General features: G+C 43.0%; 1 protein-coding gene across 3 annotated transcripts in view; it reads left to right on the top strand.

Moving 5' to 3' along the window:
• Nucleotides 1–645: 645 nt before the first annotated feature.
• Nucleotides 646–23,710, top strand: part of LOC127043040 (CD276 antigen homolog) — a 35,926-nt gene continuing 12,861 nt past the window's right edge. For all 3 annotated transcript variants that reach the window (XR_007772115.1, XM_050936734.1, XM_050936733.1), the window contains exons 1-2: nucleotides 646–727; nucleotides 20,750–20,891. The gene's annotated coding sequence lies outside the window, so the exon portion shown is untranslated. The remainder of the gene's footprint in view (nucleotides 728–20,749; nucleotides 20,892–23,710) is intronic.

Genomic DNA, 23,710 nt, shown 5'->3' with positions numbered 1-23,710 from the left:
CAAAGCTGTATGAAGTCAATGTTCAGTTGTAAACCGTTGAAAGAACAGCTATAACATTTTGTTCAGAGTTACAAACAACTTCCATTCCCGAGGTATTCGTAACTCTGAGGTTCTACTGTATTCTAATTCTGAAAAGGACTATAATACCTGAACATTACATGGCAATTGGCAGCTTAAGAAAAAGTCATTGGAACACATTATTAAATACCCCCAGTAATAGTTTGTCCCAGTCTTACCCATTCACTTTATTCCACTTTCTCACTCCAACTCCCATATTTAAAAGATAATATATGCTAAAAGATCAAGAAAGGCCAGTGCAATAACTAGCCTTTGCAGTTTATAGCTAACCCATGTTTTAAAAATCCCCTAAATACGTTCACGTAAATCACGGTAAGATTTTGGATCAATACATAATGCTCTGTGACATTTACAGCATAATGTGTGGCCAAACAGGGAGGTGAGAAAGATGGAAGATCAAATGTTGCTGAGCATTTATTATTAGATGGTACTTCACAATCACCACTAACTTCAGCAGAGCAAGCTGTAGTTAGTGTGGTTATTCCTTTCATTCCACTGGTAGTCAAGACCCACTATGCTACACATGTGAGTCAGTCCCTCAAACATCCTGCCTTGTATCAGCACTTCCTCATTTAATGCAGGGAGTTGGTTCCAGTACTGCATTCGATTTCCAGCCCTCTTAAGCAAAGTATCAAGAAAATCAAGACACGTAAGTTGGTTCTTTTCAATATTGGGGCGGGGAGGGAAAACTATCGGTGCTGCATCTGAGACATGAGCTTATATTGATCTTTTTACACCGGCTTCAGGTGCAGTGTGTGTCTAGAAAACAGGGAGTGAGAAGTGAAAGTTTCTGCTGTACGTGGGAATGTGCTGGGGGAGATTAAAAAGCAACATGTCAATCTCCAATTTCTCATAAATGCCATTTGCTTCAATTTTGATTTGGGATTGGGAGGGGAGAGTGTGAAAAGTGACTGCTTAAAAACTAATTGTAGAAGAGAAAAACAAATCAAGCCACTAAAAGCATGCCGGCGAGAACAAAGGGAGCTCTCACCTGAAGCTAAATGTTATCTACACTATTTGCTCAATTAAGGAAACGGCAGGCACTTTGTACTGGCTTTCCTTGGTCACTGTATTGAATGAAATTTTGGCATCAACTTTGCTGCAAATATGAAGCTTAGATTTAGCTTGCAGAAAGTGACTACTGAACTCAAACATAAATACCGTACTCACACTCAACACTTGATGCTGAAAGTTATTTACCCAGTCTGGGAAGAGAAACTATAACAAACCAACCTAGTAGTCACATCACTAAACACACTTTAAAGTTTCAGCTGCAGAGTGTTCCTAATTATCTGTTTGTGACCAAGTCACAGAGCAAGAGTCAACTGTTGAAATTATTCAGCAAATATTGAAAAACACATCAATTCAAGAGAATCTCAAGCTGCTGACAGACAACTGACTTACTGAGTTAGTATTTATTATTGCAATAGCATTTAAGGACCCCAGTGAGAGGTTAGGGACCCCTTATACTAAGCAAGGAACAAGGATGGCCTGTGCCTAAAATAGCTCAGGTGCAGTTGCATAAACTGTGTAAGTCACAGAGATCAAAGTAGTCACAGGTGTTTGTCATCTTAGCTAGTGGGAGTGATTTGTACTCATCAGGACAAAGGTAGGCCTTAGGAGGTATGTAAGATGATAAGTTGTTGGCATTGTGAATTTTCATGGGAGTTTGTACAGTAACTCCTCGCTTAATGCTGTAGTTATGTTCCTGAAAAATGCAACTTTAAGTGAAACGATGTTAAATGAATCCAATTCTCCCATAAGATTTAATGTAAATGCGGGGGGTTAGGTTCCAATGAAATTTGTGAGGGGCAGACAAAAGACATTATATACTGTACAGTACTGTTGTTAGGAAGTGCCTCTGGCTTATCCTACACAGGCATAGCCCGCTGCAGTCAAGGACGCTAGGAAGCACCTTCGCAGCAGCAGCGGCAGCTTCCTCAGAGAACAGGCACCGACTTTGCCGGGGATGCTCCAGGCCCACTTCTTCTCACCCCCACTCCACCTCCTCTCCAGAGCACGCTGCATCCCCTCTTCTTCTCCTCCCCACCCCACAAAGTCCTAAGTGCTGCCAAACAGCTGTGTGGCGGTGGGGGGAGCACTGGGAGGGAGGAGGAGGAGGCAGAGAAGAGGAACTTGTGCAATGCTCCCTTTTAAAGTCACTGCTCTTCCATAGAATCTTACAAGCAGTGGACAGAGCAGGCAGCCAGATTACATTATAAGGGAGCATTGCACAACTTTAAATGAGTATGTCCCCTAACTGAGTAGCGATATAACTTTGAAACAACATTAAATGGGAGGATGTTAAGTGAGGAGTTACTGTATTCAGTATGGCATTTGCTACAAATTACTCACTTAGTGCTACTCACAGAGGTAGTATATACCAATTATAGGTAATGGAGAAACCTGAAGCAAACATATAAGTGAACTGGCACGACATTAAGAGAGCAGAATGTTTTTAAAGGTGGGGAGGGATAGCTCAGTGGTTTGAGCATTGGCCTGCTAAACCCAGGGTTGTGAATTCAATCCTTGAAGGGGCCATTTAGGGAATTGGGGTAAAAATCTGTCTGCGGATTGGTCCTGCTTTGAGCAGGGGGTTGGACTAGATGACCTTCTGAGATCCCTTCCAACCCTAATCTTCTATGTTTCTAAAATGTAAATATAAATAGTTACCAATCATGTCCAAAACTGTAAACAATGAACTGTCTGATTTGAGCTGAACTGCCCCCACTATTCCTCAGAGGTGAGCTTAAACCATGATCATAATCAGACCAAAGCTAGAGGAAGCTTTTCCACCAAAAAGTTAATTATCCAAAAGCTGAGAGGTTCCTAAGTCCCATTTTCAAATGTGATTGAGGCTCCCAAGTCTCACTGAAAGTCTATAGGACTTCGGCTTCTAAGTCACTTATGAGCTTCTGAAAAATTGACTTGAGATAATTTAAATGATGGAGGACTTGAATTCTTCGATCATTTAAACAAAGTTGTCAATTCTGAAAGTACAGTGAAACCACATTTAGGTCTGGTCTACACTGGGGGTGGAGGGGAATCGATCTAAGTTATGCAACTTCACCTACATGAATACCGTAGCTGAAGTTGATGTATTTAAATCTACTTACTATGGTATCTTCACTGCAGTAAGTAGATGGCTGATGCTCCCTCATCGACTCCACCTGCGCCTCTCGCCCTGGTACTCAATCCAGCCGGTAATATAGAAAATATACATCACAATCAGTCTGAAACCCAAAGGTCTGCTGCAATTTGCAATCTGCCTCTTAGCCCCAGTCTACACTACAAATTTATGTTGGTATAACTATGTCGCTCTGGGGTACCGTAAAATCCACACCTCTCAGCGACAGAGTTAGACTGACTGAATTCCCTGGGTAGACAGTGCTATGTTGCTGGGAGGACTTCTCCCACTGACACACCTACTGCCTCTTGGGAAGGCAGAGTACCTACATCGATGGGAGAAGCTCTCCCGTTGGCATAGGTAGTGTCTTCACTATGTGCTACAGATGATGCAGCTGCACCACTGCAGCGCAGTAAGTATAGATAAGCTTTTACTAATACAGTGTATGCAACACAAAAATGCAGGGACAGTTACAGCTGATCCTCCTCAGGAAACCAAAGAATATTTTCAAAAAGTAACCTCACTGCATAACATTCTGCTCTGGTTCCCCTTCCCTCTTTCATTGCAAAAATCATACACAATGTAAGTCTGCCCTAATAACCTGCACAAACTCTCACCAGAGGTAACATTGCTTCTGTGCTTGTTTTTTTCCTCCTAAATATTTTCTTTCCTCTTTTGCTCCACCACCATCTGCCCCCTCCCTATTTGATTCCCAGCCCCATATCTGCTTTAGCAGGGCCGGTGCAAGGAAGTTTCGTGCCCTAGGCGAAACTTCCACCTTGCGCCCCTCTCCCAGCCATGTGGCAGCTCCCCATCCCCCCCTCTGTCCCGAGGCACCCCTCCATAGGAGTTCTCCCCTGCAGGGAGCCAAGCAGCACCTCCCCACCCCAGCTCTTCTCTGCTCCACATCCTCCCCGAGCACGCCGCTCCCACTCTAATTCTCCTCCCCTCCCAGGCTTGCAGTGCCAAACAGCTGATTGGTGCTGCAAGCCTGGGAGGAAGGAGAAGTGGAGCAGCGACCTTGCGCTCAGGGAGGAACCACTGTAAAAATAAATTGGAGGGCACCACTTTTTGGCACCCCCAAATCTTGGCACCCTAGGCAACCGCCTAGTTCGCCTTAATGGTAGCACAGGCCCTGTGCTTTAGTCACTAAGGGCTTGGCTACACTTGCAAGTTAGAGCGCATTAAATCAGCCCTGGGTGCCCTTATCCCTGAGGTGTCCACATTGGCAAGGCACTTAGGGTATGGCTACATCTGGAATTTCAAAGCGCTGCCCCGGCAGCGCTGCGGGAGCGCTGCCGCGGCAGCGCTTTGAAGTGTGAGTGTAGTCAGAGCAGCAGCGCTGGGAGAGAGGTCTCCCAGCGCTGCATGTAAACCACATCCCTTACGGGTGTAGCGTGCAGCGCTGGGAGCCGCGCTCCCAGCGCTGCTGCCCTGATTACACTGACGCTTTACAGCGCTGTATCTTGCAGCGCCCAGGGGGGTGTTTTTTCACACCCCAGTTGCAGCGCTGTAAAGTGTGAGTGTAGCCAAGGCCTTAGAGCTCCTGGACTCTGCAGCTGGAGTGCTCCTGGTAATTCACCTCCATGAGAAGCATAAAGCCTGCTGCATACCAGGTTACCCATACTCATAATCCCCTGAAGTCAAGTGGCCACTCTTGGCATTGTTTTGAACTCAACTGCAGGCATGCGGATATCCCCTTTCAAAGCTCTGTTTCAGCCAGCTAGTATGCTTATCTGCCCCGGGACAAAGCAACCATTACTGTGGAATGCTGCTGCTGATAGTGTGTGTGTGTGAGAGAGAGAGGCGGGGTGCGGGGGGGGGTGTCTGCTGCTGTCTGCATTTACAAGACAGCATGCTGACACACCCTCTGCCCCGCAAAACACACTGTCTCTCTCTCCACATACACACAACACACTCCCTGTCACACTCCAAACCCCCCCCATTTGAAAAGCACGTTGCAGCCACGTGCACACTGGGATAGCTACCACAATGCACTGCTCTTTGTGGTGTTGCAAGAGCTGCAAATATAGCCATGCCAGCGCACTTGCAACTGACAGCGTAAACACACGGCAGCGTTTTCCCTACTGCGATTTCCAAAGGCTGGTTTAACTCCCAGCACTCTACATCTGCAAGTATAGCCAAGCCCTAAGGATCAGAATCTAATACCCTGACTCATGCTAAGTATTAACTTATTGCACGTGTAGTCAGTTAGGTCTATGGGTCTATTTTTGCTTCTCAGGGTGAGTATGGGTATCAGAATCTGGGCCTCAGGGTTTCCATTTTAACACCACCCTGATCCCCTTCCCTTTAGCTGGAGAGAGGCTTTAGAACGAACCCTCCCCCATTTGTTTGTCAGTCTTTTAGATGGTACAAAAGATGGTAATAACTGTCCTCTTGGGAAAAACAGAAAAGGTTAGCCTGAGGCCAGTCCATCTAACTATCACTGTTCCTGTCCGATTCCATTGTTGCAAAATATGCAGTCTTAGGACTGGTCTACACTACGGGGGAAAATCGATCTCAGATACACAACTTCAGCTACGTTATGTAGCTGAAGTCGAAGTATCTAAGATAGAATTACTCACAGTCCTCATGGCGCAGGATCGATGTCCGCTGCTCCCCATGTCAACTCCGCAACTCTGTTCGGGTTGGTGGAGTTCCGGAATCGATATAAGTGCATTCGGGGATCGATATATCGCGTCTGAGACGCGATATATCGATCCACGAGCAATCGATTGCTACCCGCCGATATGGCGGGTAGTGAAGACGTAGCCTTAGGCAGCTAAGCTAGACTCGTATTAGAGAGCTATATTAGAAAGAGATATGGTGGGAAAGGATAGATGCAGGAAAGGATCACATGTCAAATGATGTTCAGTATTTAACTGAAGCTGGCGGTGGTGGTAATGTCATTAGGTCCCTCTCTCTAGCCTGGTCTGGTCAGGACATCTCTCAGGATCAGGGTCACAGAAGACAGTTGAGGTGGCAACCATGATAGTGAAGCTCACTCTAGTAGCCTATTTTTCATCCCAAAAATCTCTTTAATGACATAAAAAAGGAGCAATAGTGGAAAGTCCATCCCAACATCATTTTGTCCACCAATCAGACCAATTTCTGACACACCACTTTTGGTTCACTGATAGGGCCCTACCAAATTCATGGTCCATTTTAGTCAATTTCACGCTCATAGGATTTTAAAAATCACAAGTGTCATGATTTCAGCTATTTAAATGAGAAATTTCACCCTGTTGTAATGTAGGGGTCCTGACCCAAAAAGGAGTCATGTGTGTGTGTATATGCGCGCGTGCGTGTGTGTGGGGGGGTGTCACAAGGTTATTGTAGTAGGGTGGTTGTGGTACTACTACCCTTACTTCTGAACTAGTGGCAGCGCTGCCTTCAGAGCTGGGCAGCTGGAGAATAGCAGCTGCTGGCCAGGAGCCCAACTCTGAAGACAGAGCCACCACCACCAGCAGTGCAGAAGTAGGGATGGCACAGTATGGCATGGCATGGCATGGCATACTATATTGCCACCCTTACTTCTGCGCTGCTGGCTGCAGAGCTGGGCCCTCAGTCAGTAGCCGCCACTCTCCAGCCTTTCAGCTCTGAAGGCAGCACAGAAGTAAGGTTAGCGAGACAGTGACACCTCCACCACAAAAAAACAACAAAAAAAACAAACAAACAAACCTTGCAACCACCCCTGCAACTCCCTTTTGGGACAGGAAATTTGAGAAATGCTAGTCTCCCCCCTGAAATCTGTATAGTATAGAGCAAAAGCACATAAGACCAGATTTCATGGGGGAAGACCAGATTTCACAGTTCATGATATGTTTTTCATGGCTATGAATTTGGTAGGGCCCTATTCGTTGATTTCCACTCCCCTTGTTTACCAGTCATAATTTTAACAGTCCTTGAAGCATATCAATAGGCCTTTTTGTTTTAGCTAATTCAATCCATCTCCCTTTCGCAACTTTCCCATCAACATTTATTATGATAAGATATCACAATCTATGAACTGACACTCACTTTTTACACTTGAGCTCACAAGTAGAGTACTTTTGTAGACCCCGTTATCACAACACGCCTCTGCTCATTTTAAGAAAAAATGAATAGCTCACATAAAGAAGAGGGTTTCTGTGGAAAAGTCATTTACAAACCGCTTTGAGAATTTGTTGTGGCAGGATAAAGCAAGCCCAAAGGTCAGAGCCGGCAAACCAACCAAGGCATTTTGTCCATACCGCCGACATGAAACTAAAACACTGGGATCACTAACACTATATGATTATTTCTACTAATCCTAACAGAAGAAAATCCAGAACAAGAGGTAACATTTACATTCATTACAGAAGAGATTTTTTCATCCTCTCAGGAATTATCCACTGGGGTCCAAATTCAGCAAAACATTTAAGACCATCTCTATTCATCAAAGCTTTTAAACCCTTGTTTAATGTTAAACACATGCTTGAGTCACACTAACTTCAATGGGACAACATATGCTTAAAGCTAAGTGCAAGTTAAAGCGCTTTGCTGAACGGGCATGGACTGCTGCACCAGGGCTTGAATGAGGCCTCCATATTATAAAACAAAATAAAAGTAAAACAAAGGCGTGTTTTAATAAACACATCTATCAGAAAACTACTGCTAGCAAATTGCAGTTGCTTGAAAGCGGTGGATTTATATTCTCTTTAGTTCAGCCATTTGGCTACCATTTGTTTCATGTTACCCTGTGGTTAGTTTAAAATCTTTGTGGGTTTTGTGGTGATGACGGCTATGTAAGGGAAAGGAGGCTCTGTTATTCTGTCTTCTGCATCCTGCTCCTTTAAACAGGGCCTTTCTGACTCATGGAGGGCAGCTGCCGTTTTCTGTGTTTCATTTCAGATGTGGAATATTAGAGAGAGAGTCAGTGTTCTCTCGCTCACTCGCATACGCATGGAGGGCCAGACCCTCAGCCTATATAAATCAGTGTAGTTCTCTCCATTGGAAGAGGTCAGTGAAGTGTAACCAATGGACACCAGATGAGGACCTGACTTGGATACATTTGATCTTTCTTTGTCTTAATCTGAAATAGAAGTAATCTAGATTTGGAAAAAAAAGTTATTTGTTCCAATTATTTCTGCTTCATGACTTTGTGGTAACTCACAGCAGGAATAAAGCCAGTTTAACCTGCTACCCAGGAATTCCCACTGTGGAGGGGCAGTCCCTGACTGGTATAAAACCACTGTATCAGCTCCACCCCTCATTTTGTAGCCTGAGATAAAGGAAGCATGTTGGGGAGTGGCTAGCAGAACTACTACATCAGCTCCACACCTTACTCACATGTGTAGTCTGGGATATAGGAAGCATGCTGGGGAGTGGCTGGCTGAAAAAGGGGGCATGCCTGGAGTGTCGAGCCACACCAACTATTCTTGGCTTTTAGCAGCCAGGTGTAGGTTAGAGCATCCTGGGGGCTGCTCTAGTTTATACCAGTGATCAGTCCAATCCCTGGCTGGCTCCAGAATCTAGGAGGCCCCAGAGATGATACAGAAACATTTGCTCCCACCCCAAGCTATAGCTCAGAACTGTGGTCCGTATCTTTCAACTCAGGTTCCCACTTCAGCGCTGTCTTTAACGGCTCATTTTGTCTCATCCTTCATCTGCCTCCATCATTCTCCCTTGAACAGGTTTTATTTTATTTTATTTTTTATTTAAACACAGCTTGGAAGAGGTGAAAGAAAGATCAGTATGCAGTAGCATTAGGTCTGATCTTCTAAGTTTCATGCAAGACCCAAGGCCCCTTGTGAAGTTGCCTTATATCCCAGTATAACAACGTAATAGGAAAGGATCTAAGGACCTCAGCAGCAGCAACCATGCATGATACTGAGGAGAGGAATCCCAGTTTGAACTGTATATGTGAGAGCAACACAAGAGTTTTGCTTGTGGAGGAGACTTACACAATGAGGAGGGTAGCTGGTTATGTTAAGAGTCTGTACCAGTCAACTGTTTCCTTCAGATTCTATAGCTGTATTTTTCTGACTGTTTTCTATAAATCTTGTTATATTGCACTTCATATAGGTGACCTGTCAACCAGTACCCAGGACACTGCAGGAATCACAGCACAAGTAATTAGCGATCTGCAATGGGTGTGGGCAAAGTGTCTTCTGCATTATTGGGGAAACCTGCTAATTATGTTAAACCTCTGAATTTTGTTATCTTGGGGTGGAAACTGTTTTATTGTGATCCTCAGATCTATATATATTTCCCTGTGATGTCAGTTATGAAATACTTTAAAGGAGGTGGTTTTCACCTGGGTTATTACTACTCATGGTCACTTGGAATATCTATTGAAATCTTTGTTAGAAAGATGCTAAGTGCTCTAACAACTAGACAGACCACTCACTTTACCCAGAGGTGATGCAGCCTGCACCAAAATGAAAGGTGGCAGCCAGTTAATTCTCATGTAGACTTGTGCTCTGTCAAGGATGGAAAGTGAAGAATCTTATCGACTTAATATGAGTACCTTGAGATCCTTGGATTGGCAACATTTCATCAGAATAAAGTGCTTTTCAAACTTCCACCTCTGTCAAATACGTAGGCATATCCTCATTGTAGAGGTGGGGAAACCGAGGGACAGAAAAATTAAGTGACCTATTCATGACCACAAAGAAGATTTCCCCCATCTCTTCCGATTCCCCAAGTGAAACTACAAAGCAAGTTTTAAGTAGGCAGAATCTACTTACCCTATAAAATTTTGGTCAAGATCCTGGGGCTAGGCATTCTAGCTCTTGTGAAACACAACAGTGCTTTTAACTACTGGAGCAAGTCATAAACCAAAGAAACAATTTCCCAAAAATTGTCATGAAGTTTTTTCAGTCACAATTTTTCATTAAAGTTTCTAATTTTGGTAATTTTCAGTCAGCTCTATTAGGCCTTGATTCAGCCAAACTCTTGGCTTAGCCTTAATTACCACAATAGTCAAGACTTCGGATTTTCACCCTATCCAAAAGAGCTTAGTTTCAGCAGCAGCCTACTAGCATCCGGCTGTAGTTTTGAATCAGAGACAAATACGACTCCCAATGCCATCACCACCCTGGGTTCATGTAGGGGGAGATGGGGGGGGGGTTGTTTCACCACCTCATCTCTGCCCCCAACCCATGCCCTGTGGAGACCTCTCCAATTACCAACAAGACTTCACTGAGGAGATCTGCCAACTTTCTGGCCTGGGATGACATGGTCACATTGATCAGTCACCCCTTCTGGTTACAGTGATGCTTTTGTCCTGCCAGAAGCCCTCTATCCCTAAAAGCATAGGGCAAGACAAAAACAACTGCTTTCCTGGTACACTGCTGCTGCAGGCACGACTGGACATCACACCTTTTAGTGCTGTAAGAAGTTACACACAATATTTCAGCAGAGGATGCAGAAGTACTTCCAGATGTTGCAATAAACTAAACACCTGTCAATCCACCTCTCAAAGCATCCACAGGATCTAACCTGAGAGATACTGAGCACCCTCTGCAAGGTTCTTGCCACCTTCTACTCCCAGTGCTCAGCATCTTGCAGAAGGCAATCAGCACTTCACAGGATTTGGCCCTCTGTTCCCAACTGAAAGCAAGAGAGAGAGCAAGAAAGGAAGTTAGTCTTTACAGAAAACATTACAATGGACATAAAAGGTCAGCAGCAGCAGCAGCAGCAGGTACTCACTTATCAGCACTTCCTTCTACTAGTATTTTATGCATCTTGCAGTGGCTCTTAGCCAGCAGCTGCCCTTCAGTGGGAGTTCCATGAATGGCTCAAGGCACTCAGACATCATGGTGATGAGGGATGAGACAAGATTTTTAATTTTTTTTTAAATGACTAGTGAATTTAGATTTACAACTGAGACATCTGAAAAGGGGCCCTATTTGGTGCTCATCATTTTCTGGTCATCATGCCTCTTTCAGGTGTCTCAGGCTGGGCATCCAAAAGTCACTAGTTATTGGTTAAAATCTTAGCCCTAGTGTACATTGGCCTGTACAAGGGCCATATTTTCAAAGTCATCCTGTAAATCTGTGCACTCAGAACTGCATGCTCCCTTTTGTTGGACTCCTGGATGTGTTTGGCTGCTGCAGCCCCTAGGAAAATGCATGAGGCAGCCAGGATATCTACAAGATTGACTAAAGCACTGCAACAAGGATGTGATTGATAGCTCAGCTCCTCAGGCATAATGGAATTTCCCAGAATAAGGGTAAAATTCGTCTGTGCAGGAGATAGAATTTTCTTGGTGTCTGCCCCTTGACTGTGAAAGAAACGCCCTCAGGAACATAGGACCATCATACACCTCACCTCCTTCCACTACAAGTGCAAGGCACATTTCTTTGAGCTTGCCTTCCCCAAACACACACAGAGCAACAAGTGTACATAAACACATTATAAAAAAATTCCAAAATCAAACACCCTCACAGCTCACACTTCCCCCTTTAGGGAGAGCAGAAGAAAATAAACACCTCATGACAAATGTTAGTCACGTTGCTTAATGCAGTACTGGAAGTTGCTCAGATCTCTGGTGATGAGCACAATATAAGAACCTGTACAGAACAGAACACCAGAGGGGGGGCTGATGAAGCAAGTTTTCTCTTATGCTTTAGGCTATCCGAACGTTACAGTATGAGTTCAACCTTTTTTTTGTATTTCCAGGCCATTTGATGGGCCATGTGTTACCTTGCAGAGTTTGAGAACTCGGATGTGCAAGCCTCAGAATATAAAGTATTTCAGTACTACCCTGTAGTTTGCACAGTGTATTAGTTTAATCTTGCAAAGCAATTTGGGATACTTTCAGATGACAAATGCTATGTAAGTGTACATGCTAAAATCAAGCTGGATAACGGATAGTTGCAAATGGTCAGTTGGTATTGAGTCCATGAAAATTATCCCTGTTTGCTTGTTTTGTCACTCTTCTACTATAGTAGCATCTAACTTAATGACTTCACTCCATTGTGAACTAACAGGCAAATAAACTAAGAGATGGTATAGTGTAGATGCTCTGCTCTAATCGAGGAATCCACCATAATACTCTGGCTCTCAGACTCCCAAATGGTGGCTCGTGGAAAGATGGGCAGCTATGTAATGTGAGGGCCTCAGCTCCTTGTGCATGGTTTCAACCAAGATCCCTAAAAGCACCAAGCTGGAGTTGAAACTAGAGCATTTCTGCATTTAAAAAATAAAGAAAGAAAAAAGAAAAAAAAAAAAAGTCAGCCTACCCCTCCACCCTATCCTCACTGACTCAGGTGCTGCTACTGTCACCAGCGCCTCTTGACCTGCCACTACAGAGGGACACACTGGACCAGGCATCCAAGAAAGAAGCTGCTGCGAGAGCTGCCACCACTGAGCCAAGAGGTACTTCAGAGGGAGCCAGTCAAGGGGAGGAAGGAGTTGGGGAGATACAATCAGAATGGGGACCCCACATAAGGGCTGCTCAGAGTGGGAGGAATGGTGCTGGGGTTACCACCACAGTTAGTGTCCCATTGACTTCAATGGAACTCTGCTCATTCTTAAAGTTATAACTCTTACATAAGCACTTGCAGGTTTGAGGCCTTCATAACCAGTTCCTCACCTTGCAGCCCTATAAATCCCTGTAAAACTATGGAAGTTTTCCCTTTAGACCAATTCAGCTCTTTGAAGTTACCGTTCACCTAGTGCAGGGAGAAAGAGAGAGAGAAATCAAACCAGAACCCCAGCACAAGGCCACAAAGCTAGCACCAATTAATGATCTTTTCATGCAAGATTAGGGCCAGAGACCAAATACCTCCTCTTCAAAGTGATGCTACACACGGTGTCAGTTGCCAATCTTCTCTGGAATTATTGTTTAATTCTGGGATATTTCACTTGCCTAACCCTTAGAGTTTGTGCTGGTTGGAAATACAATGCAAAACTGGTATGAAAAGGAAAATTAAACTCGATTTAGATCTACTTTCAGGGGGGTTTCCTAGAACATATACGTAGGCCAAATTGACATTTCTGTGGTTTTTTTGTGGTTTCACTTATATTATACTATGAAACTGTATCAGGCACTTTTGTGCTTCTCCTATTTCTCTGTGACAGTCACTGCTCTTTTTCACATTAGATATGGTGGTTTTAAAATTCAATTTAATTTCTTTGCAATGCTATTTTTAATAATGAGGATAGATTTGTTGAATTCTAGTGAATATGAAACTGTCATCTCAATGTGGTCCAGGCATCCCCTGAATACTTCTACTAATGCAAGTTGAGCCTAGTAGTAGAATAGTGTGTGAGCTTCTCTCAGATAGAGGCTACTAACAGTGCTAAATACTGTAATGATTCTTTGAGATTAATCCTCGGTGAAATAGATTTGGTAAAGCCATTCTTGAAGTCCCTACTCCATACCACCTCTTAGTTTATTTGCCTGTTAGTTCACAATGGAGTGCAGTCATTAAGTTAGATGCTACTATAGTAGAAGAGTGACAAAACAAGCAAACAGGGATAATTTTCATGGACTCAATACCACCTGACCATTTGCAACCATCCGTTATCCAGCGTGATTTTAGCATGTACACTTACATAGCATTTGTCATCTGAAAGTATCCCAAATTGCTTTACAAGACTAAACTAATACACTGTGCAAACTACAGGGTAGTACTGAAATGCAGGTTACGAATGACATACGGGTACTTACTATGAAACTTCCATATAAAGGGCAGACAGGGTTTTGCCCAAAGAACTTCATAAAAACTGGTTACAGCAATTGCACCTGGACAGTTGTTTCTATGGGTTTTTATGGGTCTTTTGCCTGGATAGACACTTTCAGAGAAGCTAACTCTGGAGGACATTGGTTATGGTTGAATCTCTTAGACAGGGTGGATTTAAAAAAAAAAGTGACTTTTAACATAAAAATCAAATTTTAAAATTTTAAATTAGATTTTTTTATTTAAATATATTTAAAATTAAATTTGAAATTGACAACCTATGTTAAGGTCTAAACTTTATTATAATCTATTAAGATCATTACATTAGAAAAATAATTTGAAACATTACATGTTTGCTGCCAAAGTTTTAAACAAAGGCCATGGCTACACTGGCTCTTTACAGCGCTGCAACTTTCGCGCTCAGGGGTGTGAAAAAAACACCTCACTGAGCGCTGCAAGACACAGCGCTGTAAAGCTTCAGTGTAAACAGTACCGCAGCGCTGGGAGCACGGCTCCCAGCGCTGCAAGCTACACCAGTAGAGGATGTGGAGTACGTGCAGCAATGGGAGAGCTCTCTCCCAGTGCTGGCGCTGCGACCACACTCACACTTCAAAGCGCTGCCGCGGCAGCGCTTTGAAGTGCAAGTGTAGCCATACCCAAAGTCAAACCACTAAACTGGTGTAAGTCACTTGCTAAGCTCCTGGAACCAGAGTTGGTTAAAGTGCTAAATCAGCTTTTAACAGTAGTGCCCTCTTCTGCAGATAGAGAGAGATTATTTCCTTCATTTCAGTTCAGTGATTAGTTAATTCAAAGTTTAAAACTAAATTGGGAGTTGAAAAAGCAGGAGAGTTTGCTTTTGACTTCCAATCTCTGACTAAAAGGAATATATGTACAAAATGGGAAATGATTGCCTGGGAAGGAGCACTGCAGAGAGGGATCTGAGGGTCACAGCGGATCACAAGCTAAATATGAGTCAACAGTGTAACACTGTTGCAAAAAAAGCAAACATCTGTCTGGGATGCATTAGCAGGAGTGTTGTAAGCAAGACATGAGAAGTCATTCTTCCTCTCTACCCTTCATTAATTAGGCCTCAACTAGAGTATTGTGTCCAGTTCTGGGTGCCACATTTCAGGAAAGATGTGGACAAATTGGAGACAGTCCAGAGAAGAGCGACACAAATATTTAAAGGTCTAGAAAATATGACCTATAAGGGAAGATTGAAAAAATTAGGTTTGTTTAGTCTGGAAAAGAGAAGACTGAGAGGGGACATGATAACAGGTTTCAAGTACATAAAAAGGATGCTACAAGGAGGAGGGTGAAAAATTGTTCTCCTTAACCTCTGAGGATAGGACAAGAAGCAACGGCAGTTTAGATTGGACATTAGAAAAAACTTCCTAACTGTCAGGGTGGTTAAGCACTGAAATAAATTGCCTAGGGAGGTCGTGGAATCTCCATCATTGGAGATTCTTAAGAGCAGGTTGGACAAACACCTCTCAGGGATGGTCTAGATCAGTGGTTCTCAAAGCCGGTCCACTGCTTGTTCAGGGAAAGCCCCTGGCAGGCCAGGCTGGTTTGTTTACTTGCCGCTTCCCCAGGTTTGGCCGATCATGGCACACACTGGCTGCGGTTCACAGCTCCAGGCCAATGGGGGCTGCGGGAAGCGGCACGGGCCGAGGGATGTACTGGCTGCCCTTCCACTGGTGCTGCCCACCTGTAGGCAAAGCAATGGGTCAGAAAGGAAGTGGTTTTCTTGCTAGAGGGCTGAATATAGCAGGGTCTTACTAGAGTTTCTCCAAGTTGAATTGCATGTGTATAATTTGGCTATTATTCCTTTTCTGTGTCCAGGGTAACAGAACTTTGTGTACATTCTGTGACTAAAACTAGGCTAGGAGAGGACATGGGGAATTTGTGTGACTAATTGCTCCTCAAAAAGGAAGCTAGCCCACTGCAAAGCCCCCAAATTGGCTACCCACTTGGCAAAAGGAGCAACAATAATTTGTCACTGCTTTGTTTTTGTGGAAGGAAGCCCAGGACTGGAACTCGATTGCAGTTCAAGGGAGTGAAAATCTCCAGAGGAGCATGGCACACTTCCTCCCAGCCATTATCCATTCAGTTTCATATCAAAAAAGAGCTAACAAAATATTCCATTGCCTAGACTTTGGTCAGCTTGAAAGCAGTCTGTCATGAGTTTGATAAACAAAGTTTCCCTTCCACTTCCTGGGAAATTCCCAGAGAATTTCCCTTTGACCATTAAAAAAAAAAAAAAAAAAAAAAAAGTAAGATATGGATTTCAGAGTACAAGGGTGGGTTTTTTTTTTCCTCTTTTTGTGCCTCCACTGGTGACATTAGTTGAGGGGATTTTGTAGTCCAGCAGCTAATTTTAGCATAAAGCCTGACTGAAAACTTACATTTGAATGAATAAATTAAACGAACAGTATTTATTAATTAACAGAAAATCTAAAGAGCAAGTCTCCAATCATGGCACCTCAAGAAATCTGCAAACTAGTTACAGTAATTAGAAACTGACAATTTGACATTTTTAAAAAGCTGAAGTTGAGTAGAAATGCTTAAAATTGGGATTAATTGGTTATACAGGTATTGTGTCTAGAGGCAGCTGTTGCACTTGCTTGGGGGTTGATTCTGCTCTGTCACACTCACGTAACTCTGGAGTAATTAAATTGACTTCAGTGCAGCTACTCCAGACTTACACTGCTGTGACTGTAGAGATTTATTCCTAAGTGAATAAAAGGTTTAAAAGGAATACGATATGGGCACAAAATTTGACTACTCTACTTGATTTCTCGACAAGGTTTTGCAGTATCAGTGTAATTAATTCCCTTGGCAGGATGTGGTTACTTCACCAGAACGCCCCTACCCTCATCCACCAAAAATAGTTTATTTTTCTTCAGTTAATTTCTCTATGCAACACACACTAATATTAGTGTCAATATAGCTCAACTTTACAATAGCAAATGATTGCGCACACGAGCTAAAAATACAGGAGTGAGGAAAAAATAGTCTAATTCATAAAGTTTTAAGAAGCTGTCATCAAATGTGAGCAAAAGAGAATTTAAAAAAAAAATAAAGACACCTCAGCTGTGTGCTTGTCACCTTCAGATGTACAAAGTACAGCTCTTATTATGTAAGCACTTAAGCTGGTGTGTAACTGGACTCATGCGAGTAGTTCTAGTCACTTCAATGGAGATATACAGGTCAGTAAAGTATAAGATATGTGCTGAAATGTTTATAGAATCTGGGTCTTCAATAATGTAGTGGTACAGCACTTAACTAAACCCAAGAACAAAACACTCATGAGCTCTGAGATCCAGCTCTAAAACTGACAGCTGGCCTCTTGTTATAGGGAGCTGAGCCAACATATAAGCTTTTTGGAGACCCAACTCTTACTCTCATGCACCTCCTCCACCTTACATGTGCGACTGAATTAAATTATTGCACACAGGAGTAGCCAACCTAGGTGACTGAAATATCACTAGGACAAACGATAGTTACTGGAAAAAACTGAGTGTCCCAGGAGACAGTCAAGATTACAGCTAAGCATGTGAAAACAGACATGGATAGAGCTAAGAACCTCCAGTTCAGGCATCCTGAATCAGTTTTCATCTGTGCCAGCCTGAAGAGCCAGCTACTGTTAGTCATGTTACTTGTCACTCATTTTAGACAATTAAAAATAGGTCGAAACCAAGAGAGGCTTTTTTGAAATGCCTTTGGACGACCACTCTGTCTATGTCTTTAACACAGAAATGCTAGTGGTCAGGTACTTGCAAATGAAAAAGATATCAAATAGATTTGAAGCTGAGCTGGTAACTCCCTCCCTACTCCCATATGGCCTACTGTGGTTACCCATTCCTTACAGCAGGAAACTCATGACAGGGAAAAGAAATGCTGCATGCACACACACTTTAAAAGGGGAAGGCCACGCTTCTCAAATATGCCTAATTATAGGCATCCAAAAAGATGCCTGATTTTCAGAGGTGTTCGGCTCTCAGTTCCCATTGACATTGATCAGAATTGTGAGAGCCTAGCACCTCTTAGAAATCAACCCAATTATTAACTTTAGTCACCCATATTTGAAAATCTTGGCCGACGGGTCAAATCTCTAAGGCCTTGATCCCACAAATATACATGTTTGTGCTTACAAATATAAAATTAAGTATTCCTATTGAACTCCATGGGGCTCCTAACATCCATTAAGTTAAGTACATGGATAAGTCTATATTATGTAACTGATATTTTTTCAAAGAAATTCCATACTGATTTAGACAGAGGTGTCTTCCTAAAACAAAAACAACCTATCCAGAACATGAGATAGCCCTTAATTCCACACTAAAGCCCCCTACACTGGTTACTGCATCTTGCTGCTAACTCCTAGAGACTGACCAGCAGCTCTCTGCATTGTTTTAGAGAACTTGTTATAACCCAGTAAATAAATTTTAAGCTGCAGCTGCTTTTGAAACCAGTCAGTCACACCGATACCAGTAATCAGCATTTATCCCTGCTCACACTAATACAACTCGCAGTCTAGTCCTTGGAGATTTCTGGTTCAGTTTTTTGAGCCATAAGCTTTTGAGATTAAAAAAAATCAAAATCCTTTCAATGATCTTCCCTGCTACTCATTTCATTCTTCCAGCACACAAAGGAGTTTGAAAATGACAGGGCAGGGGTGGCAGAAACTTTCAGGGGAAGAAAAGGGAATCAGAAGAAAAACAAAGTTCCTTTCTGGCTGTCAGAGAGAGACCACAATGAGGAACAAAATCTTTTTCAGACTTCCTTTAAAGTTTCACAAAAGGGCAAGAGACCATCACATGTCACTAGCCTCTGGAAATAAGTCTAGTCCTACAAGCACTAAGCAATGTATGGATAGAACATGCTTTTTGGGATTCTGTTTGTAGGATGGGTTTTCAGGACTCTCCATGGGATATTGAGGACTCTGGGCTTTCAGAAATCCAGAATAATGGACATCAGGAGAAATACACCAGTCATGTTTAATGACACACTAACTTGTCACACAAAGGCAGTCATCAAGTCACAAGCAGTTTCGCCCTGCAGGTCTGAAGAGAAGGTGGCCCCTGCTTGTCTTCTTTCTGCAACAGATTGGAGAAGCAGGGAATTATTTACTGAAGTGTCACTGCTACCTCTGGTGCACATGTGCTATGAATAGATCCCATTTTTAAAATATGGGATGTAAACATTCTGTAGAATGGAGGGCTTGTGAGAGGCATGGGATTGATTGTCCTGGACTGGAGACTGAAGTCCAGAAGAGGTTCACCACAGGTAGCCGCAGTGCAAGCTTCTTCATGTACTCTCATACCAGCATGCCTCAAACCTTTCCTAGATGGACCTTCACAGGAGAAGAAAGTAGTTCAGTCTCCATTCCCATTCATGCATTTCTCTCTGACCTGAGATCAGCCACACTGGTGGCACTTGAAGTGGATTTCATGGCCCACTGAAAACTGGACTCAGACCAATCATATCATAAAGACTACTAACCAGCCATAAGATTGTAACAGTTTTTGGTCACTACAGACCAGGGCTGGCTTCTAACCATTTGCGTAGCAGTGAGAAGTAACATCCTTTTCAGTTCCCTGAGCCATCTAGACCCTCTCCATTTTTCATACCTGGCCAGAAACAATATGTTACATCTATTAATATGATGAAACCTTATTCAGAAATCAAAGAGCAAGGCCAGGAGAGTCCCTGTGAATTTGCTTCCTCCTCTCCTTTGTCAGACTGTGTTACTTTGAGGGCAAATTGCAAGGTTCATCTATTTTACCTAGCTTTTTAGGAGCTGTGTGTGGAGAGGTGGAATATAGGTTGTGGGGAAGGGGAAAATGTATACTGATTGGGAAGGCCTTTTTTTTTGTTGAGGGCGGCAAATGTGAGTTCTGCACAATCCTATCAGAGTCACTCATGTGTGTAGAACAAAGCAGCTAAGGGCTTTGGAACTTCTGCTAACTTGCAGCTAGAATTTGTGATTTCACCTCATTCCCGTATCCTTTTAAAGGGATCCCTTTGTCAGTCTCAAACAGCAGACTGATGTCTGAAATATTCTCCCTTACAGTGACCTTTCAGAGCTAGATTGCAGTCTGTGCAAAGAGGATTTAAAGCTGCCCTAAATGGGCAAGTGGGGATTCCTACAGCATGGAGAAACCTCAGCAAGCATAGGGCCAACACCATCAACTCCCTTCCTTCCCAGTATAGGGGCACACTAAGGGTGTGCTGAGGAAAGGAGCGAGCATGCAAAGCGTATGCTATATTCTGGGGATATTCAGCTGGCATGACAACCCTCTACAAGGCTATCATAAACCACAGCAATTCTGAACAGCCCCAAGATTGTTGTAGATTATGTCAAAGGCCAAACAGCCTCCAGGATTGAGGGGAGGGCAGAAAGGTGGCATATATCACCTTCACTCCTCCATCCCACAGATGGCTTGAGCTCTGCTACAGTGTATGTGAAGACTGAACCCACAGTCTGTGGCTGGCTTTTCACTTTGGGTGACCTAGTCATGTTTGACAGCATGTGGCATGAGAAATAGCCGTGCTTCACTTTCGAAGCATCAAAGAAAATACAGCAACTAATCCTACAAGGCTCTCATTTGCTGAGAAGCTGAACTATGTAATAGATAAAATGAATAAGCAGTAGCTGCCAAAGCCCTGTCCAAAGCCTGGAAATTCCCAGAAATTTACCTTCAGATTAGAGTTAACTTCATATGCTCCTGTAACTTGAAAAAACAAAAACCGACAAAGTGATTTAAGATCAGGAAGAGTTATATCTTTATAGATTTTGGCCAGTGTCTTTGTTGACTTGAGAGACACATCTGGGAAAAATCTCATTGAATGAGCTGCAGTGAATGACCTTTCATTCTATTTACAGGTTTCCCATGCTTAAGAGCAGGCTGGGGATAGTGCCAAGTTTCAGTATGGACTGCTGAATTATCAGAGCTATCTCAAAGAAGCCAGATCTGGAGTTCTATTTGCACATTCACCTGTGAGTGCCCTGAAAGCCAGATACTAAGGTAAGAAGATTGTGTTGGTTGAGACAGGTGTAACCCACCTTCTGGGTGTGGTGTTCTGCCCCATCTAGTGGCACTGAGACCACTTAGAGAGACAGATTAATGAGCCTACACTGCAGCCTTAGCTAACAGTCAGTTGGCCTTTAGCTCATGCAGTAGAGACTCATGCACTAAGCTCCAGAGATTGCAAGTTCAATACCACCTACCAAGGACCCAGGTCTGTCGGCATTACAGAGGCAAAGGGTGTTTGCCATGAAAAAACAATAATTTTTGCAGCTTCTTTTAATGGGATAGTAGAAGTCTGGCATGTCTCTCCTAACGTTAGTGTCATGGTTTACAGGAGTAGGTCACTAAGCAAAAGAGTTTTTTTAAGTTCGAGCAACAAGGACCAGACAACTCTACTTTCTCTTAAAAGCCAAATAACTCAAGAAAATCCTGAAGGGACTAATTAATAACCCACAAATAATTGCACTAAATGATGCCTGGCAATTCCCTTTTTGGTTCTCTTAGTCCAACTACCAGGGTTTCTGGTTAATCCTTTTGAAAGTGTCAGTGTCTTATAGAGTAAAAGTTTGTTCAGTTTCACCACCACACTGCGTTGAAGAATCTCACTGTAAACCAGCATTGCTCACATTGCTCGGCCGTGTGGTAGACTTGGGGAGCCAAGAGGAAGAGTTGGCAAAGATATCAGCCCTCTTCAGGGGGGGTGTGCCCACTGTACATTACTTGAGTTCAGTTTAGAGGTTCTATTAGATCCACAGCTGACTGTAGATCAGGACTTTGTAACCAGGGAGACAAAACACAAAGATGGCTCATGATAGGGCCACCCTTCCCAGGTCCACCCCACCCCAGCACCCTACCAGTATGCAACAAGCCCCACCAACCAAACCCACTCAGTACCCCCAAGCCAACTCTCATTTCTCACCCAGACTCTAACCCTACCTCCAGCCTTCTGCAGCCAAAGCATTTCAGTGTACTGCTGCAAAAAGCCACAGCTAGATTTTGGGTTCTGGGTGAAAACCCACTGTTTTAGATGATAAGGTCTCAAAGTATGACCAAAACTGATACATCACACTAGGAGCACACTATACTAGCTCTGCGTGATCTGCTGACCCACCATCCAATGGCTGCCTATTGATTTCTGGGTCAAACATGGCCTGGAACATATCTACCTAAAGAATTATTTTTCTTCCTGTTTTTCTGGTTAGAACTGTCAGAGTAAGTTCTCAGGTGGAGTTCCCCTGGGTTAGCTGAAGGGAAGGTTGCTGACAGGCTGTTCTTATATCTACATCAGATTAGGAAAATAGATTGTATGCTTTAAAAGATATTATTTTCCTATGGTCAACATGGGGTATGAAGAGCCCACAGCTTTGGAATTTAACTCCCCCTCCCCGACACACACACACACACACACACACACTGTGAAATAATCTGAATTTATGGATCTCCAGGCCAGGAGACAAGGCTCACATGTTTTTTCAGGCATTTGGGAAAGCTGTGGGTATTTGTTCGCATGTTTAATTGTCAAGTTGTCTGATTCAGTTTTATTGCAGGGTTGGGCTAATTTCATTAGCATCTAGAACTGCAATTTTTATATGGTGCAATATTTTAATTGCTGTGAAAGTTGCCTAGGGCTGCTAGAAAGTACTTTTCCATATTTTAAATCAAATAAACAGTTTTCCTTCCACAGTTTAAGGTGGTAACAAGACCTGACTGGCCTTTATAACTGATTTGGGAATTACTCTTCACTGAACATCTCACCACATTTTGGTTGTTTTTCAAATACAGGTTAAAAAAAACAAACCACTTTATAAGACTGAAATGAAGGAAGTGTTGCTCCATCTTGCACTGTTAAAAAACATCAAGAAGAAGGGGGGAGTAAGGGGCTTAATACCATAAGCTAGTTAGTGTCATGTGAAGTGGTATTTTAGAATCCCTAGATGTGATAGAGTAACTGGAAATCATTCATTGTAAATCCTGCTTTATTACATGTATCCATAGCGCCTGGGAACCCGGGTCATGGACCAGGGCCACATTGTGCTGGGCACTATACAAAGAGAGCAAAAAGCCAGTCCCTGCCCCTAGAGGTTTACACTCTAAGAAGTTCCCTATCGGAAATGCTCTCTTAGGCCTGATCTAAACAAGATCACATTGCTTTAACTAACGGTATTATTTTAAATCAAATTAGTGAAGAAGTTGCAAACCCCTGTGTGGACATTTACGTTGGTTTAAGAATGTTTAAACTGTTTTAACTAAATCGGCTTTAAAAAAAATCAATCCTACAGTTAAACCAGTGAAACTTTCTCATATAGACAAGGCGATCAAGACCTTGCTTGTCTTTTACCCAAAGTTTGAGTTTCAGAAGAAACTAACAGGAGCACAGTGAAATTAGGCTAGATATTCAAGTGATGGATGATTTACACATGCTTAAGATAGAGGTGGCTTGCATTACCAGGTTCCTTGTTTTCTAGCTTTTTATATTCGTATCTATGAGAAAGAAGTCCTATGAGGCTTTTAAGTGGAAACAAATCAACTAGAGCTGCAACAACTTAGAAGAATGAGCAGGCTTGGTTTAAGTAAAAGCCTCCCCATGTATTGGGTTCTTTAGTTGCACTTATGTTACTCAAGGAAATGACATTTGAAAGGCCACTAAGGGTCTGTTCCAAAACCCACTGAAGTCAGTGGGGAGTTTTCCATTGCAACTGGATCACTAATGGGAGAGGAGGCAGCCACAAAGACAACCTCATTATTAACATGTGGTGCATACTACTAAGAAGACTGAGTCTTTGAGACAAGCCGTGTGCCAAGTACATAGCTAAAAC

Source organism: Gopherus flavomarginatus, chromosome 1 (genome assembly GCF_025201925.1).
Source record: "Gopherus flavomarginatus isolate rGopFla2 chromosome 1, rGopFla2.mat.asm, whole genome shotgun sequence".
NCBI classification, from domain to species: domain Eukaryota; kingdom Metazoa; phylum Chordata; order Testudines; family Testudinidae; genus Gopherus; species Gopherus flavomarginatus.
This window is presented reverse-complemented; position numbering and strand designations above follow the sequence as displayed.